Source organism: Phalacrocorax aristotelis, chromosome 4 (assembly GCF_949628215.1).
Source record: "Phalacrocorax aristotelis chromosome 4, bGulAri2.1, whole genome shotgun sequence".
Classification (NCBI taxonomy): domain Eukaryota; kingdom Metazoa; phylum Chordata; class Aves; order Suliformes; family Phalacrocoracidae; genus Phalacrocorax; species Phalacrocorax aristotelis.
In genome coordinates, this window is record NC_134279.1 from 58,780,272 (window position 1) to 58,793,974 (window position 13,703).

The following is a 13,703-nucleotide window of genomic DNA, read 5'->3' on the forward strand; positions in this document are numbered from 1 at the left end:
CAGCACTCGGCAGAGGAGCCTGCGCAGGGATGACAGCAAGACCCCGTGCAGCACGGGCTTGGATAGCCGATGAACTTGAAGGTGCTTGCAGCAGTGACTACCACTGCCTGTGCATCTGTAGCTATAGCAACCCAGAGTGTTTTCAGGAAAAAAAGTAAACTTGAGTAGGCATTGCCTGAGAGCTCTAGATTTTAATTAAAAAGTGATGTTGAGATGGTAGCTCCTGTCATCTGTTGCAATCCTTGAAATATTGGTGAAGCCTGGTCTGCTGGAAGTGGCTGAACCCCAGAAAATCTGTGGCGTATACCATCCTTACAGGATTAATACCTATCAGGTAGGATGATACAATTTAAAAGGACCTTTTGGATCATCAAGTCTGTGTCTTTCCTGTTGCAGACAGTTGTGTCATACAATCCCTTTCACAAGTTAACTGAGTTTCTCTGTAAAACTAGTTAGGTTTCTGTTTCCACTTTTCATAGTCTCTGTTTCAGAACCCTATCTCTTTGTTGGTTAAAAATCTAAATTATGTTGTAAATGTATTAATTACAATTTCCATCAAGTGTCAGCATTATTCACTAGCTGAAAAAGTTACTTCAGCTTTCTGGTGTTTATGCTGTATCCCTAGCTGACCCTCATTTCACTAGGTTAAATAAACGAGGCTATTGTATTCTTATGTATGGTGGCCTATCTGTTCTTTGGCTCATGCCAGTCATCTGCACTGCCTTTGCATCCTGAATTCATCCCTCCTGAACAAAGGGTGATTAGAACTGTATATAAAATATTTCAGATGAAGGTGCAGCAGTGCTTTGCACACTGCCGTGAATATTATTCCATTTCTAATGGAAACATTTTGTCTGAAATATCCCAGGACCACATACTTAATCCATAATTACATTTGGGTCTAATGGGCATTCAGTGATCCTGGTATCCTCAGTTGTGTCTTCTGTGTTTCCAGTTAATTACCTCCACCACACTGCAGAAATTCTTGTTTCTAATCCTTCGATGCAGGAATTAATATTACATTTAATTTCATTTTAACCTAAGTAGCACTTAAGTAGCACTTTGTTCAATGGCGAATTTGTAAAGCATTTCATGAAATGTCAGCGTCTGATATCAATGCAGAGATTTTATTAATTCATTATTATTTTTATTTCACATGAAGAGAAAATTGGATGTACTCAGAGTATATGTTTCCTAATTTATGAGAGCATTATCATTTGGGTGGGTAAAAAAGATACTAGTAATAATATTGAGTACTAAAGGGGGATCTTTAGTTTAGATTTCTGACTCATCCCAACTTTGCACAATTTTATCGAATTTAACTGGATTTCATGGTTTGTCTTATTGCAGCAAGGAGAATGCATTTACTGCATTTTCATTCCAAATGCATTAAATAACTTTCCCCCAAGTAAAACCACACATTTTTTGTTCAAGGATAGCTCAGCAATTGGGCAGTTTAACCAAAGTTAGCTTAATTAATAGACCTTTGCAATTCAAGTATGACAATGTTGCAGAAAACTGGCTGAGATGAAGTTCTCCAACCTATAGATCTGAAAGGGCCAAATATTGCTTTTGGTAGAGGATATTATGCTGAGTTGTACAAAATGTGGGTTTATGTTGTTTGTGCTGTTGGAATCACCAATATTTCTCCTGTTCATTTCTATAACAAATCCCGTATCTTAGAATAAATACAGGAGGGTAAAGTTCAGGGACATCATTTTGTTTTAAGACTGCGTTTTTCTGCATTTGAAATGCTAGATTTCTCAACTCTGTAGCTGCATTAATGGCATTCTTTTTCTTGACATCTCTGTGTATTTGTGTGCATGTGTACTTGGTATCTATAGCATTCATGAAGATGCAAAAATATTGTATACAGTGCAAGAAAGGCTTATCCATTGTCTTTTCATTACTGGCAGTTCCTGAGAGATGGAAAACAGTGCTTACTTTTTTTTTCTTTCTTTTCTTTTTGCTCTGTTTCAAGCCTAGAGATGTGGCCTTTGGGAACTATGACATTGTTTTTCCTACTTTGAGGAAAATGTAACTGTCATCCAGCAGTGCCTTATCTGCCACATTTTCTCTGCTTGAAGCGATGTTTTATAGAAGTACTTGCTTGTAAGTGTAGAGGATCTTTGGCTACTACATGCCCTCTGGCTTTAACAGCTCTTCCTAGGAATCTGACCCGTCATATTCTTTCAAAAATAAAAGGTGGCAGGTCATTTTGGTGCTAACACTGTTTGAAAAACATAATAAAAAGCTTTATAAAACAAAATATTAACCAGACTAGAACAATGCCACAGTCTCCAGAAACATTTCATGCTCCAAGTGAGTTTGATGTTCACAAGGGAAGGACAGGCCTGTGGGTAAATAGGCAACTTTCTGTTTTTCCCAGTTCTCAGCGCAGCAGCTGGCTGAAGCCATGATCCTGATGTCCCTAGTGTCAGCCATGTCTTTTCCCTGGCTCCAGTGGGCTTTGGGGTTTATTTTTATCTTCTTGGGGGTCTTTGGGATCTGTTGCATGCAGATAACCACTTATGTCTCATGGGTATTAGGAGGTTTGATTCATTAATCTGTTTAAAGAACATTAAAAGCCTGGCATAAGGGTTGCTATAAAAACTGTTAAATATTAGTATTAGTTTGGATTTTCAGAGGCAGGGAAAGGAGGTGGGTCCCCAAAGGAAGCTAAGTCCACTAAAAGCCATAGGAAATTTAACTGTTAAAATTGCTTTTTCTTCTGGCAATCCTTGCCGCTGTGTACAGAGTGCATATGTGAATTAAGATTCACAGATATGTGACATATGCCCATGTCACATATGGCATGCTAACAGTTAAAGCCATAAATGTCAGCTGGTTCAGTTAGCAGGAGAATAAGGAAATTGTGGGTAAAATATGGCTACATCATTTGATAAAAATTGGAATCCTCTCAGTTTAAAAAAGAAGGACTTATGAGTATGTATTGCGAAAGCATATCTCCTAGAAAATCTCACCTTCTCCTTCTCAAAGACAGCATGTGAGTAAACAGCAACTGCAACTTTCACCTTTGAGTCTCGTCTTTGGTTGGTGAATGTCTGATATGCCATGCTGAAGAGGATCACAGAGAGTCTTTTAAAAGAGGAATTGGGATCAGAGGCAGCGAAAAGTAGGGGCTGACTTGCCAGCTAACCCCGGCTGTTCTAAAAGTGTGCAGTTTTAAGTTAAAAATCAGAGTAGGTTCCTTATAGTTGAAATTTACACTGTAGTTTGAAAAGAAATAATGAAGAATGTGATTTTATTTTTTTTCTGCAATAGTGACATATCCGGCTTCTCCAACTTTAAGCTAACCTGTACTGTTTTTGCAGGAAAGCATTGGTGTCTGTATCTGAAAAACATCATTCCACACCCTCCGATAAGCTATAAGCAACTCCAGATCCTGGAAGCTAATCTGTGGGGATGAATTCTGGTGTCCCAGTGGAGCCTCAAGGTCAGAGCCTAAGGAAAAGAGTAACAACAGAAGTGCCTCCAGGGTAAGGACGGCGTTTTGCCAAGAGTAGCAAAAGAAACTATAATGTTTAAACCAAAAAATGAAATTTGAATAGCAGACATTTTTATTGAGCAATTATACAGAGTTGAAAACAAAGTCATCTCTGCATTTACCCTCCCCTTTTTATGATTTTCTTTGAAGTTTATTTTCTATTTAAACAAACTTGCTTACTTCCCAGAAATTAATTCCTCTTTCTATAAGTAGATTCATGAAGCAGAAATTGTCTTCATGTTATACAAACTCCACACCCTTTGTGTTTTATTGCACTGCTGGTAGTTTGGTCTCGTTCAGATGTTTGCTTACAAGGAGGTATGGGGCTCTGTTTGTGATAGTAATTTATTACCTGTTTTATTGTTGCCATTTTCCCTGTAATTTTAAAGGTAACCTGAAACTATTTCCTAAGGAAAGTGTCTCCTTGGACTTGTGTCCCCAGTCCTCCGGGATGCTCAATATCCTCAAACTCTTGTACCGAGTACATTTAGCATCATGTTGGGTCTGAGCCAAGTGCTGAATATCTCACGAAAAGAAAAACAAAAAAAAGAAAGCTTCAATTTAAGTTAGCTTCTTCCAGGCCTGTCAAAGAGTTCGGTTAATGTTTTAACTCAGAAGATACTTCCCAACATTTGCTATGTGGGTAATGTTAAGTTGCCATGTGTTTTGCTATGTGAGCAGTCATGCATAGATCCACAAATCGCCATGTCAAGGGCATGGAAGAAAAAATGTGTTGTAGGTGCCAGCATAATACCCTGGAGACCAGCTTTCATTTCCTGGGCTATGCCATCAATTTTAGGAAAAAATGCTTCAAAAATTGTTGTGTATTTTGAGCACAGGTCTGGGCCTGCTCTCATGCCCAGAGTCTGTCTGTGTCCATATTCACAGATGCAAGAGCCCAGCTCAGGCTTGTCATTGTAGCTTCTTGGCCTACTGCAGCAATGTCATGTAGGTAGATCTGGCTGGCCAAAAGGTCCTAAAGGCACATCCCAGAATGGCAGCAGTCAAGCTGCTGTCAAGGGAATATGGTCATGCGGTACAAGCTACAGGCACCCTATGGCTGGTAACAGGAGTGTGTGGGGTGAGAGGCAGGGAATATACCCCTGCTGGAGGCTGATCTCTGGCTGAACCCTCCCATCCCTACTCTCCTCTGCTTTCTGCTTTCATTTCTTTTTGCTCAGCCATTTTTTTGCTCCATAATACAAGCAAGCTTTTGTCTCTCCCACCTTAAAAAAAATCTCCACCTTGGATCTCAATTGCATCTGTAGCTGCTACTCCTGCTTTCTCCTCCTTTTCATAAGGTTTTTCAACACTGCTAGGATTTCCTCTCTGTTTTGTGAGAGACCTCGTTCAGTCCAGTTTTCTTTTCACTGCAGCCCCATGCAAGTCTTAGCTGAATTTTAGATCCAGCCTGCAATTTCCAGCCTCTTTACCGTATCAGGCATCTCTGGCACATAGTCTGGTCCCCTTTTCCTCACATGGCCCTGATTTTACCCCTGAATGTTTCTGCAACACAACCATCAGCACTCTGCCTGGGTCTCTGGAATCTGTCCTTGGCCCATGTGCGTCGAAGCTTTGCGCAGATCTATGCACAAAACAGTACAGCAACAATTGCACCTGTGGCTGTACGTGCAGTTTTCACATATGCATGTGATAAGTAGGTAAATAAAGATGTGGATAATAGAAAAGGACAAAAATACAAAATCACGTTGGGTTGGGCACATTAATTTTGCAGAATTTCTGCAATGTCACTGCCTTTGTAAAGGCAATAGCAAGGTGCTTTGTGCATGTGTCTTTGAATGCACCTCCCTTGTTTGAATAGTGACCTTTATGGTTCTGTGCGGCACCTGGGGAAGTTACGTTCAATGGTAAGTACACGAGAGGTGACAGAGAGCAGTACACAGAGTAGTTTCTGTTGAGTCAACAGCCCATGTGGATCTTGCTGATCAAGGAGACACCGTCTGTGAGGAGGTTTATACCTTTGGTCTCACTAAGAATGAAACAGTGTTGTTTCAGGTTTATTCCTTGCCAGCTTTTACATTCATCTTAGGCTGTGCTTGCACAGCAAGTGATCACTTGGCATTGCCACTTGGTTTTCCTTCTGTCTTGCTGTACTGCAGAGCAAGCAAGGACGTGTGGTTTCCTTCTTTATCAAGAATAGCAAAGCTGAAATGGTAATATTCCACATTTATGGAAATGACCTTCTCAGGGCTGGAATAACAATTTTAGTATTTCGGTTTAAAAGTGCCACATTTAAACTAAGAGTTTGGTTTTGATATGAGGGTCTTTAACAGCTGAAGAGATGTCACTGGTACTGATTTAAGTTACTTCTGCTTGGGCCTGTTACCCAGACTCATGTCATGTCTACATTGTCATGTCAGTGTGTCTGTCGGTTATCTAAAATACTAGATACCTGCTCACAGGTGGAAGCAGTCAGGTGCCATTGCTTCCAAGAGAATTGCAAGTCAGTTCCAGTCCCAGAGCTGAATCGCTGGTTAGGATGGGAGTGTTCCCATTCCAGCCAATCTACCTGAAAAGCAAGATTTATTGGAATAGACACATTGCATGCTGACATATCTCCGCTCCATGGCTTTCACACCAGAACTGGCTTTTTATATCCTACCTGATAGAAATGAAAATAGAGCTGTGCAATGGTGTCTCCTTCTTTCCCTTTTCTCGGTATTTCTTTCCTCTCTCTGCAGTCAGCTGGTCCTTTCACTGTTTTGCTTCTGATTTCCATCCTTGTGTTTTCCTCTTACTCTAGGTATCCTAATCTCTCCAGACTTTTCAGGCAACTCAATCTGAACGTCATTGTAGAACTTCAGAATCAGCTTATCTGAGGTTGAGCTTCCCGGGAATTTGGACAAATTTGGATTTGAACGGCATATATTGGGTAACTCATTTTCAGTGGAGGTGAGACTGAATTGAGATTTTGTGTCTGGGTCTGAGTTTATGTTAAATCAAATCTGAACATTGTTTTGAAAACCTACAAAGATGGAAAGATTAGATCCAGGTCCAAAGTCCTAATCTGGGATTTAGGTGCAGTTGTATCCAAGGTTCTAATTTGCCATACCAGAGAAATAGGAAACTGAGATCTATAGTTTTGGCCATGACCTATCTCACAGTTTTATTCCATAAGGAGTGTTTCACAACTTGAATTTATATCCATTTTCTAATACATATTAATAGTCCTTTACCTCTCTGTCCTTCTGCAAAGGTATCAGATCAGGTTTCAACTCTTTAAACATTGATACTGGGTGTGCCGCCTTGTTCTGTAAGTCGTTGTGCTTGTCACGCTCACTGCACAAGCCATTGAATCACGTACTCAGTGTTGAGCTTCCCGGTACTGGAGCTGCAGGTCTGATTTTTCATATGCCACACTTCTGAACAGCCAGCAGTAAATACAGGCTTGCCTGTGTTCATCTTTCAAGTGGTTTGGGGTCTGATTTGATTCCCACCAAAATGAAGGGAAAAAGTTCCTCTGATTGATGTAGGATCGGCACTATCAATATGGGGGTGTCCTTAAAATGATGCTCTCTCACTAAATGGTTATCCAATTATAAGGAGCAAAATGCTTTGTTTTTTTTTTTCTATAAATGAACAAGTCAGACTCTTGGGAAAATACAGTGCCTAGAATGGAAACGATGGCAGAAGAGTGAGTAAGGCTTTTTTATGTCACAGATCTCTTTGGGCACAATGTTTAACAGGCGAATTCCTACCATGGAGCGTACCCTTGGGTCTGCAATGGGAAGAAATGCCAGGTTGGGGGTCATGGCCTGTCTCTGGCATGGGACTGACAGCAGTGATCCTGAAGGGAAAAGGAAAGAGATCAGACCTTGGAGAGGTGGGAAAGAGGGGAGAGATGGGGCGCTGAAGCTATAAGGATGCCCCAACATCCCAGTGAGGTTGGCTCAGCCGGTCAGCCTGAGGCCCATAATGTGAATAAAATTCAAATCCTAAATTTTGGGATTTATACAGAAAAATCTCTGGGGAGTGCCAGACACTGATGAAGAACATTGTAGCCTTGCTGTACTTATAGCAGCCTCTGCTGAAACTTAAATCGTGGAGCTCTTTAAACATTTTTATTTTTTGAAGATTGAAACTACACTGAGGATTAATTAACCTTTCTCCTTTCCAGAAAGCTACCTGGAATTTCGCCACATTGTTCTCTTTTGACATTTATCTACAGAAATGCAAGAATTATGAGGCTGCATTTTGTTTAAAAGTGCCAATTTGTCATGGCATAGTTCAATTTAACAACCAAGAAAACTCCTTGGAATTACTACAGGCATATTTTTTAAGGATTTCCTGATGTAAAAATTAACCAACTTGGCTTCATTTGAGTGTTAGAGAAACAGGTTGCTCCTTAGCTGAGACTGAGCACGCTAGATTTCCCTCTTGGCTGAGCTGGGAAAGCCCAGGTATCAACAGCTCTAGATAGTATATATAAGCAAAGAATTTAGCCAGCCAGCACAGCTTACGCAAAGGCTATATGAAAATTCACAGCTACTACCATGAAAAGAGGTGTAAGAGAAACAATGGGGGATCCTGTTTGCATAATTGGAATTATGATTAGCAAAATAAGTGATCACTTTCCATTCCTTTTGCCGACAAAGCCCTCTCTCATTGGGAGTAATGGGCACAGTTGTCAGTGAATCAGTCAGCTAAGGCATGGTACACAGGGCACTTTGGGTGGTTCGGCACTGGCAGAGATCACTGATTTTGGGAGAAGTGCTGATTAGGGAGGCTTGGAATTAGGAGGGAATTAAAGTGGAGTTAAAAGCATAGAGGGGCAGTAGGAAAAGATGATGTAGTAGTAACTTTCATGCACCATATACTTAGAAAATATGGGATAATATTTCATCATGAAAAGATTTCACAGTTTTCCTATGGAAAGTATTTATCTTTTCCTGGATGTAGGTGTCTTGTGCAGGATCTTCTCACAGAAGTGGGGCTTTTTGTTACAAGTGCCTTAGGTGCTCTGAGACCAAAGTTGGCCCTGGCCCCTGGTACTGTAAGCAAAACTTTTTGGAGAGGTCCTCCTATTTAATTGACCTCTGAAGCACACATAGCCCCTCTGATTGTCCTCCCCTGAGTTACTCATGAGCTGAACAAGTACAACATAGAGCTAAAACAAATAATAAATGTTTGTGTGTGTACCCATTGCATAGCTCATATAGTATAGTTGCCTTGACTCTCTTATTTGACTATACTAAGCTGGAGAGAAAAAAAGACTAGAAAAGGAGCCCCTGTGAGTATTGTGCATGGGACTTACAGGCAGAATAAGTGCCTGAAAGTGGCATATCCAATGGGTTAGCATAGCACTGAAATTAGGTGGCTTGAAAGGCTGCGTAGGTGGCTGTCTGCTATGTCTCCTTTGCAGGAGCTGGAGGGATCCAGCTGCACAAATAGTTTGGCTGTTCAGAGGCCGGGGGTTTTCTTCCTCAGCTCTGCTGCACTTTTTGTGTGTGTTCAAAACAAAGCAATTACATGAGGTTGTATTGCTTGAAAATTATGAAAATATAGCCAGCCATGCCACTAGCAGTCCCTCCTTTCTATACCAGTCTGCAGCTCCAGTTTTGCCACCTGATTCATGTATGGAGGTATGAACTAAATGCCAATCTGCATGCACATGCAGCCAAGACCTACAGAAAAGTCTGAGGCTCAGGAATTTAATGGAAATTCCTAGAAAATTTGGCTTTCTCATATGAATGTATTACTCCACATCAAGTTATGACAAGTAAGTTTGTTTTCCTGCTGGCTTGCTCACCTAATAAAGGCTATTTATGTTCTTGGGCAGATTTTTATGTAATTCATTAGAATATTAAAAAAACACTCCCATAACTGTGAAACTTTGCCTGGAAGTGCAGTAACGTGTAAATTATTGACCATCTTGATGCCCCAGAGCCAGAGAATATGAAAAGAATTAGCATACCTGTTGGAGAGAGAGACCTGCTACTGAAAAAGTTTCAAGTTCATATAAATGGCAGATTTGTACATCCACATTCTCACAGATGAGTGTTCAGGCATTCAGAGAAGGGTACAGGGGCTAGTTAAGACATTGAACTCTGATGGTTGAGCTCCTACTAGTTGTGACATACAGTTCATTATTCTCACATGGTAAGAAAAAAAAATAGGTAGAATGTAAGCCTTGGAGGAAGGCTGAAGGCAAAATAAAAGCCTACCAACTGCAGTTCCTGAAATCTGTTGAGGTCAAAGAAGCTTAAAGAAGATCCCAGTGAAGCAAATGAAGATTATCACAGAGAAACAAAAGATCTGAAAAAGCAGCTGGTAATACATAGATCTGAAACTGAATCATCAGGAGAATGGGCTTAGCTTGATGCTGTTGAGATGAAAAAAAACCCTGAGGCAATTAACTTTGTGAGTTCAGAGGTGTGAATGAGTCCGGTTTTATAGGGAGAGGTAGTGTCTTTTGCTTGAACAGTGCATGATATTGCAACAGGGGGTGGAACCGTGAAGGCAAGAGGGAAAAGCAGGAAGGAGAGCAAGAGAAAGGGGGATATAATGTCCACAGCAAGAGTAGGGTAATTGGGGCCCGGAAACAACAGCAAGCAGCAAACACGATCTTTTCTGAGAACCACAGGGAGCTGAGGGCTGAGGATGCAGTGAGCTGGCAGTGAATCAACAGATGAGGAAATGGTGGAAGAAGGAAGGGTTGAATTCGTGGAAAATTAGTTTTCTTTCTCTGGGAAAGAGGTTGTTTTGTTTTTGACAGTCTCATTTGAACAGAAAGAGGAATTTGCCATCTGTGGAGACGCCACTTCCAGAAAATCTTAACCTTTTCCTGACCGAATGTGGAGCAGCAGCTGCCTCACACACTGCGTGGCAGCTCAGAGCAGTCTCGTTTTTCACTGCCATTGTTTTGAAATGTCGGGGTTCTTTATAACCTTGTAATACAGTGTTCTTTGGTTCTAACATGACCTTTTGTGGCATTACACCACTAGAAGTACAAACCTCCTTTTTGGCCGTAACTCACCTCCATAAATGTTATATGCTTACACCCAAGGATGTAATGCACAGTGTCACAGCTTTTACTACAGTGAGGACTGATTGGTAATATCGCTGGGAAGCTAATCTTATTACCTGTCCACTCTGCACTTTGAAGTAAGAAAGTTGTATTTTTTATCTTCTTTCTGTTTGTCAATATTTGGGGTACTGAAATAGCCTAAGTGATGAGGGACATGAAGTACCTGGACAGAGAGAGAAATTGGTAGGTATTATTTGTGTCATACTGTCAGGTGTATGATACAGCAAACTAATAGTTAAATTTGAATTACAGTAAATCATGTTAGGGCTGCACAGGAAAATAAAAACCAGCAAGAAAGGCTAATTCTAAAAATAAAGCAGAAGTTGTTTGTTAGGGTGGTCCGGAAAGAAACAGGGCAGTAAAATTTGTAGATGTCTTTTTATAAAACACTAGAGGAATGTGTAACAAACATGAAGAATTCACTGCTTTGTTGTAAGGAAAGGAAAATCCTGGCTCAGGAAAAACGGAGATGTATCAATGAAGAAAGCCTATATTCCTCAAAGATACTGACCCTTGGAAGAATAGCTGAACTGATATAAAGTTTTGAAATGGAAATTTTCCTTTGAAAAATGCTGCTCCACTGGGTGCAAAATGTACTTCTTGAAGTATAACGTTGAAAACAACTAGCCTTTTGAATGGGATAATTTCAAAGACCTTCAAAATTAGAATGGGAGATCCCATTTGGATATTCTAATCTTGTTTTATTTTGATTCTCCTGTATCACTTTTCCTGAATTTTCAGTATGGTATTCTTGTTCTTTTTTTTTTTTTCTATTTTTGTGCATGCAGGTATGTGCGTGTGTGTATTATATGATAATCTTTTAACATTATTCACATTTTTTATTAATTGAAATAATTTGGATTTTTTTCTGCAAAATATATCTTCTGTATTTTTCATCTCAAATCTAGTTGAAAACAGACTCTGGTGTGCTGGAATTTCCCCTGGTCTAAATGAGCTCCATTTCCTGAGGAGCTGTGCTGCCAGCTAATAATTTAGTTGGGGAACACCTCACCAACCCCAACATTTCTGGGTTTTTTGTCTTGTTCTTTTTTTTTCCCCTGTAGATAAGTTATTTTCTTGTCACCGAATTTTCTTTAATTCTTTATTGCTACTTCCCCTTCATAGTTACAATGATATGAAAATCCTCATAACTTGTTAACTACCACTTCCTTCATTAAAATATGGGAAGTGGCCATGAATGCACAGCATCACAGACTAATTGAGGTTGGACCTCTGGAGACTCTAGTTCAACCCCCCTGCTCAAAGCAGGTCAACTGGAGCAGGTTGCTCAGGCCACGTGCTGTCAGGTGTTAAGTATCTCTAAGGATGGAGACTCCACAGCCTTTCTGGGAAACCTGTGCGAGTGCTAGGTCCCCCTCATATTTTCCTTATATCTAACTGGAACTTCCCATGTTCCAGTATGTGTCTCTCGTCCTGTCCCCATGCACCTCCAAGCAGATTGTGGCTCTGTCCTCTCTGCACCCTCCCGTGACCCAGTTGCAGTGAGCACTCACCAAATGGTTTAGGTGCATCTGCTTTTACTGGGCATCCCAACTGGCTAGCAGCACCCAAACTGTACATTACTGCCTTGCAGTCTGCACAGTAGCTACGGTTCAGGGATGTGCTGACAGATGTGGAGTGGCAGCTTATGAAATACAATAATAGGATTGCAAACACTTGTTGGATCATATAATCAGCTCTGCTGTTATCTGTTACAAGTTAATCAAAGATAAACCTTTATCCGTGGTTCAAATCCATTGATTTTTACACAGTATGGATGAAGGTTTTTGGGTGGTGCTGTGTGTTTTGCACATGCAGTATGTCTGTCCCTGTCCAGATAGTACAGTGGTTTACTCTTTGGAGTCATTGGGCTTTTCCAAGAAGCTACAAACCTAAGCAAAAAAAAATTTTTAAACAGTTAGTAGTTATTACTAGGATTCCTCATATTTTTGATGTTGGTTTGGTAATTCAAGGATTGTGCACTTACCTGAAAGAAAATGTGTGCATGGTAAGGACTCTCACCTGTTATTCCTGCCCTCGTGAAAAGGAGCATTATCACAGCTGGCTAATCTTCTGATTTGTTAGTTTATTAAATACTGGGATTAGAAAAAGAGCATAACGATTTTGTGCTGACTGGCAAAAGGCTCTCGGAGGCTCATGTGGAGCCCTGAACAAGAGAGATGGTGCGATGGCAGCAGAGATAGGTGCGGGCTGAACAACACCCGCCATGGCTGGCAGGAAGCACTGTCCTCAGAGCGCTGATTCAGCAGCCAGGAGCTAATTGTGCAAGGGGAATGGCACTTTTAAGGTGTTTACATTCTCTTACCAAACCAGTCAGTGTAAATAATGCCTTTGTCAGCAGTATGGCTGTGACCAAAAAGCTTTGCGAATGCAGTGTAAAGATTGCCTGGACCTCCTATAGCAAGGTAAATCATGCTGTTCAAGCTCTTGGAAGTCCTTTAGAAAGGGACAGGAGAGTTATGACTCTGCCATGATCAGAGAGTTGCTTCATCCTGTTTCAACTAATTGAAACAAGCACATCTCCATTAGCTTTAGAGAACCTATGCTGATTTAGGTCTAGTTCAAAGTACCTGAATACTCTGTGATAAGAAATGCTATAGCTATGCAATATACCCTGGTACATAGGCTACATATGTTATGACTGGTTTCATAAAGTAAAAAGCTTTCTTTATTGTGCGACCATTCAAATTACATATACATACATGTATATTTGCTGAATAGAGTTGTTTAAGATTCTGTTTCTGGCCAGTAACAGCAACAGGTTCTGCCTTTAGCTTCTAGGATCAAACAGAGTATACCAGTAAGAAAAAAGAGGTGCAGAGGAGATTTGTGATTTGTAGTGTCTTGACTTACAAGATGAGGAGTTTTCATTCCCACCCCATTCTCATCTAGCAACCTGGAGAAGAAAAGAAAAAGATAACTTGCTTTTTTTCAACCAGAGATGAGTTATCAAACAAAATTTAGGCTACTAAGTCTCTGTTTACAGCCTCAAAAATATTTAGAACTATATGGCCAAGTAAGGCAATTAGATTCCCCACATCAGTAATTTGACTCGAGAAACTTAAGCTTGAATATCAAGACCCACAATCAGTGTGAGGTCACTGAAGTTACAAGCAAATTTACATT

The 13,703-nt window shown here is 40.5% G+C and overlaps 1 long non-coding RNA gene across 1 annotated transcript in view; it reads left to right on the plus strand.

The window, feature by feature from the left end:
• Positions 1–13,703, plus strand: part of LOC142056588 (uncharacterized) — a 61,066-nt gene that overhangs the window by 8,511 nt on the left and 38,852 nt on the right. The window contains exon 2 of the long non-coding RNA XR_012660386.1: positions 3,336–3,500. This is a non-coding gene — a long non-coding RNA (uncharacterized LOC142056588). The remainder of the gene's footprint in view (positions 1–3,335; positions 3,501–13,703) is intronic.